We start from the raw sequence: 6,915 nt of genomic DNA on the forward strand, positions 1-6,915 counted from the left end.
TTGTGCTGATTAAGTGTAATCACTTTAAATTGTTTGTGATTGAAGTTATATGTATACCTTATGTCTACGTTGTTCAGTGCACTGTGGTGAGTATTGAGTAAATGATGGTGGTGTTAACTCGCAGTCTGCACAGAGTGTTTGTTTAGTCCCCACCTGTTTTCTTATTTGACAGTCAAACAGCAGAATGAAACTCCTCCCCCTGTATGTGCTTTTTGCTGGCTGCACCTGCTGTTACCTTTGACACACAGGTGAGTCAGTGCAGGTAAGCGCTTCAGAAGCTAATATCTTCTTGGCTGATCATTCATTCAATCAAATATATATAAAAATTTAACGAAATAATCAGTAAGTCTAGTGTTAAAGCAATTTCTGACAGAACTAGATGTCTAGGTGTTAAATAACACATGTAATTTAATCTGTCTAGTTACATAAATGAGTTTGGCTGTAGATAGCACGGTTGCTAAAATTAGTTTAGGCAAGTGAGTGTTTTTTCAACTACGGGCACTGTTTTTTTTTATTTTTGTTATTTGAAGGTCACATTTAAACTGACTTTTACCTTCATCATTTATTTTTGGTACTTTTCAAATGCCTTTTATGTATAGATTTTATTGTTTTACCCTTGTTTCAGACCCAGACTTTGAACCTTAAAATATGAAAAACATTCATAAAAAATAATATTATGTTTTAAAATAATAATCTAAACAAAGAATAAAATAAACACAACCCAATTAAATATTTATTGTGTAAAAAATTATTTATATCCATTTTTACACAAATTGCAACTATCCCACAGATGTGGCGTCAGTTTCCCATCCATAACCAACAATTTTGCCACTAATAAAGTTTTATCAAAAGTTAAACCAAGTTGACAAAATTGTTGTGAAGAGCATGTTTAAGATTAATTATGTGATGTTTGAAGAAAACAAAGAAAAATTTAGTAAATATGAAATCAGCCATTGCAAAACATGGGTATACCATTTTGTTAAAAATGTCATTTCCATCAGAGTGTTTTCCACCACAAAATTCTATTAAACACATAAAATCATTAAAGATGTGGTGAAAATGTTCATGAACATTAATTATTAAGACTGGAGCCTTCAAGCTTAAAAAAAGACACAAAAGTATCATAAAAGTACCATAAAAGTGGTCCATATGACTCCGCTAAATTCTTCTGAAGTAATACAGTGCATTCAGAAAGCATTCAGACCCCTTAATTTTTTCATATTTTGTTGTTGCAGCCTTATGCTAAAATGCTTTAAATTATTATTATTTTTTTCGCATCAATCTACACTCCATACCCCATAATGACAAAGCAAAAAACAGATATTTGATAACTTTGCAAAATTATTAAAAAGAAAAAACTGGAGTCATGTGACACCATGTAAGGTTCGGACGTGTGAACGACGAGCTCTGCGCACTTTGCTAGTTTTGATACTTTTTGTATCATAAACTGGTGAGATTCGATACATCCTGATCCATAACTGTTCTAGGAAGACAATATGTCAAAGAATTCAAAATACTCGGGCTCTGGAGACATTAAAAGGCATTTACGTGCTCAAGCTGACGCCCCTCTAGAGGCCTCAAGCCAGGGAGTCGATTTGGCTGGAGAAGTGAAGGAAATTCGGCGACAATTGTTGAACGTGTCAGCAATGCTGACAAAGGTCGTTGCTGACTTGGAGGATCTTGCTGCAATACGTTGATCGATCATGGCCATGAAGACAAAATTCACTGAGGTGGTTACAAGACTGGGGGACGTCAAGAAACGGATCGATTATCTGGAGTCATTAGAGAGGGAATTATCTGCTAATCCGCTAGTGACCAGGGTAGATTTGGAGTGCATCTGGGAGAAGGTGGAGGATTTGGAAAATTGTAACCGGAGGAATAACGTCTGAATTGTTGGAATTCCTGAGGACGAAGAAGGTCGGGATATGGTGAAATTCCTGGACGGGCTTTTTTGCTCGACATAACAAGCTGGAAATCGAGCGAGCTCACTAGGTCCTGGCTCGGCGATCCACTGAGGGAGACAGGCCCCGATTATTTCTGGCCAAATTTCTGAGATCATCTGATAAAGATCTTATGTTACCCGAGGCAAGGAGTAAAGGAAGGCTTTCTTGGAAGAACCACAGCATTTTCTTGTTCCCAGACTTTGCGAATTCGACGAGAGAAACATGATCGATTCAAGGAATGCAAGAAACTCTTACATCAGTGGAAGGTTACTTTTGCACTGATGTTCCCAGCCAAATTGAGAATAGATACTAAGGATGGCCGTGATGTATTTACATGTCCCCAGCAAGCCATGTCCTTCATAAAGTTTGTTTGGTTCAGGGAGGAAGTTTGGGGTTTGTTTGTTGCACTAATGTGGAATGTGGTCTATATAATTGTATTTTTGACACACAATCTATTTTTTCTATATGTCAATATATGTCAAAATATCAAATGTTAATATGAGTGGATTGTCTCTCACCACGTAGAATGTGAATGGGTTGGGGCACCCCATAAAAAGAAGGAAGGTTATTTCTCTTCTTAAATGTAAGAAATATGATATAGTGTTTCTTCAAGAAACGCATTTTTCCCCGCAGGAAGCTGAAAAATTTGGGAAGATATGAGGTGGACATGTTTTCTTTAGTGCTGGCTCAAGTAAGAGCAGGGGAGTCATTACACTCATAAGTAAGCATCTACAATACAAATATCTCAAACAGAGTAAAGATAAATTAAGAGTCATTATTGTTTTAGCAGAAATTCAGGGGCAAAGGTTGATTTTGGCTAATATTTACACACCTAATGCTGATGATCAGAGCTTTTTTTATAGATCTTGAAGGGATGTTGCAAGCTGCTGGCACCCCTCATGATATAATATTGGGAGGAGACTTTAATCTTTTGATGGATTCAGTCCTTGATCATAGTGAAGCAAAAGTGTGTAAGCCCCCTAGAGCAACATTGACACTTCACAGGATGTGTAAAAATCTTGGTCTTACAGATATTTGGAGACTTTTGAACCCATCTGGGAGGGACTATACATTTTTTTTCATCAGTCCATACGAATTATTCTAGAATAGATTTTTTTTATATCTAAGTCCCTCATTTAATCTAATATCTTAGTCTCAGATCATGCCCTGGTGAGTTTAGAGATTTATTTTAGAGAAAAATAAATCATATAGTTGGGGCTTTAATGTATCCCTTTTGCAAAATTCTGAATTCCAACAAATGTTAAAGGCTGTAATTAATGTTTATATGGAGACCAACTGGTCCTCGGTGTCCTCTGTGGGCAGTTCTTAGGGGTCGGATCATACAGTATGCCAGAAAATCCAAAGCACGAGAACTTGTGGAGTTGGAAGGGAATATTAAAAGTGCAGAGGCAGAGCTGAAGCGCCAAATGTCATCTGATGGCCTCAGAGAATTGACCCGATTGAAATATAGATATTATACTGTTTTGTCGCAGAAGGTGGAGTTTTGGCTATTCAGGGCAAGACAGTCATACTTTGAGTTGGGGGACAAAGAAGGGAAGCTTTTGGCTAGATATATAATGCAGAGAGAGTCTTTTTCTACCATTCCCTTAGTGAAATCTGTTGCTGGTAAAATATTTACCTCGGCCATTGATATTAATAATGCTTTTAAAGAGGGGGCCTGAGTAGCTCAACGAGTAAAGACGCTGACTACCTCCCCTGGAGTTCGAAACCGAGGGCATGCTGAGTGACTCCAACCAGGTCTCCTAAGCAACTAAATTGGCCCGGTTGCTAGGGAGGCTAGAGTCACATAGGGTAACCTCCTCGTGGTCGCTATAATGTGGTTCGCCCTCGGTGGGGCACGTGGTGAGTTGTGCGTGGATGCCGCGGTGGATGGCGTGAAGCCTCCACACGCGCTGTGTCTCCACGGTAACGTGCTCAACAAGCCACGTGATAAGATGCGTGGGTCGACGGCCTCAGACGTGGAGGCAACTGAGATTCGTCCTCTGCCACCCGGATTGAGGCGAGTCACTAAACCACCATGAGGACTTAGAGCACTTTTGGGCATTCCAAATTGAAAAAAAAAAAAAAAGAATGGAAAGCTTTCGCCAACCATGACACAAACCCGGATCAGTCTGATTCTTAAAAAGGACAAAGATCCAAGTGAGTGTAAGAGTTCCCATCCAATTTCCCTGATCCAGCTAGACGTCAAAATATTGTCATAAATTCTGGCTAACCGATTAAGTAAAGTTATGACATCTCTTATACATATAGATCAGGTGGGGTTTATTCGGGGCCACAGCTCTTCTGATAACATTTGGTCTTCCATCAATATCATGTGGTCAGTGGTGAATGATCAGACTCCGGTCGCTGCCATCTCACTTGACACCGAAAAGGCGTTTGATATGGTTGAATGGGATTATCTTTTTAATATTTTGGAAATATACGGGTTTGGGAATACCTTTATTGGATGGATTAAGTTATTTTATAGACACCCAGTAGCAGCAGTACAAACAAATGGATTAATTTCAGATTATTTTACTCTGGATAGGGGCACCCGGCAGTGTTGCCCTCTTTCCCCTTTATTGTTCTGTCTTACCCTGGAACCATTAGCAGCCGCGATAAGAATAGCAAATGATTTTCCAAGGGTGGTGGAGGGAGGTATGGCGAATAAGCTTTTGCTTTACGCTGATGATATTTTATTATTTGTCTCCGACCCCATTAGATCTATGCCTTGCCTTACACAGAATTATTAATTCCTTTTCAAAGTTCTCAGGATACAGAGTCAATTGGTCTAAATCCGAAGCTTTGGCTCTGACAGCATACTGGCCAGTAACGGCTTTTCAGCCGGCTGCCTTCCAGTGGCCCAAATAGGGCATTAAGTATTTTGGCTTTTTATTCCCAGCAAATTTGTCTAGTTAATTTTGACCCCTTAATAAAAAGGTTTTCAAGCGATGTGGGCAGGTGGGCTTCATTACATTTATCAATGATTGGGAAGGTTAATGTTATTAAAATGAACTGTATTTCAAAATTTAACTATCTGCTACAATCTCTTCCTGCATATGTCCCCCTCTCTTATTTCAAACAATTTGATAGCATAGCGAAGTCCCTCATTTGGAATGATAAGTGTCCTAGATTACATTTCAATAAGTTACATAGGCCGATTGACAAAGGTGGGCTAGGCCTACCCAAGATGTTGTTTTATTATTGTGCATTCAGTCTCAGACATTTGGCTCATTGGTCGCTTCCACCTGAGAGAGCCCCTCCCTGGTTTTGTATTGAACGGGAAGTTCTTGCCCCTATTTCACCAATGCAAAGCCTTTCTATCAAACTAATCAGAGAAGTTAAGTTACACCCTGTTATCTTGCATTTGCACTCGGTATGGACAAAAGTGTCCAGAGTGTTTAATTTGGACATTTATTTAAATGTTGCCTCGAGCATATGGCTGAACCCCAAATTATGTATTAATAAGTCGCCTTTCTGCTGGTCAGAGTGGATTGTGAGGGGGGTTACTACACTCGGTGACCTATATGAGAGTGGAATGTTGAGATCCTTTGAAAATTTGATTCAACATTTTGGGATTCACAGATCTCAGTTCTGTAGGTATTTACAGCTGCGCCACCTGCTCTGTACTATTTTTGGGAGTAGCACACACCCCCCTAAAGCAGCAGATACCCTGGGAGAGGTGATTACTGCTTTTTGAAAAGGTAATGAGGCATCAGTGTATTACTCCCTGTTAATTCAGTGTCTGGGGGACGGAGTTTTAACTTCTATCAAGAGATTATGGGAGAACGATGTAAACTTGGTATTAGAGGAAGGAGTGTAGGCTAGGATTCTAATAAAGGTCAAGTCTGTATCTAGAGATGCTACATAGATTCTATTGGACCCCCTCTAGATTGTATAGGCTTGGTCTTAAAGACACACCAGGACTCATTGTCCTGGAAGGTGAACCTTCGGCCCAGTCTGAGGTCCTGAGCGCTCTGGACCAGGTTTTCATTAAGTATATCTCTTTATTTTGCTGCGTTCAGCTTTCCTTCAAACCTGACCAGTCCCCCAGTACCTGCCACTGAAAAACACCCCCACAGCATGATGGGGTGTGCTTCACCGTTGGGATTTTATTGCGCAGGTGATAAGCGGTGCCTGGTTTCCTCCAGATATGATGCTTGGAATTGAGGCCAAACAGTTCAATCTTCATTTCATCAGACCAGAGAATCTTGTTTCTCACAGTCTGAGAGTCTTTTAGGTGCTTTTTTGCATGTCTTGCACTGAGGAGACGCTTCTGTCTGGCCACTTTGCCATAAAGCCCAGATCGATGGAGTGTTGCATTGGTGTTTGTCCTTCTGCAAGTTTCTCCAATCTTCACACATGATCTCTGGAGCTCAACCAGAGTGACCATCAGGTTCTTGGTCACCTCTCTTACCAAAGCCCTTCTCCCCCGACTGCTCAGTTTGGCCAGGGGAGCCAGCTCTAGGAAGAGTCCTGGTTGTTCCAAACTTCTTCCATTTAAGTATTATGGAGGCCACTGTGCTCTTGGGAACCTTCAATGCAGCTGAAATTTGTTTGTAGTTTTCCCCAGATCTATGCCTCGACACAATCCTGTCTCTGAGCTTTGCAGGCAGTTCCTTTGACCTCATGGCTTGGTTTTTGCTCTGATATGCATTTTCAGCTGTGAGACCTTATATAGATAGGTGTGTGCCTTTAAAAATCATGTCCAAGCAATTAAATTAGCCACAAGTGGACTCCAATCAAAGTGTAGAAACATCTCAAAGATAATCCAGAGAAATGGGGTGCACCTGAGCTAAATTTCAAGTGTCATAGCAAAGGGTCTGAATACTTATCTCAATGTGATATTTCAGTTTTTTCTTTTAAATAAATTTACAAAGTTAGCAAAAATCAGGTTTTTGCTTTGTCATTATGGGGTATGGAGTGTAGATTGATGTGAATTTTTTTTAAAGCATTTTACCATAAGGCTGCA

Source organism: Myxocyprinus asiaticus, chromosome 38, assembly GCF_019703515.2.
Source record: "Myxocyprinus asiaticus isolate MX2 ecotype Aquarium Trade chromosome 38, UBuf_Myxa_2, whole genome shotgun sequence".
Lineage (NCBI taxonomy): Eukaryota > Metazoa > Chordata > Actinopteri > Cypriniformes > Catostomidae > Myxocyprinus > Myxocyprinus asiaticus.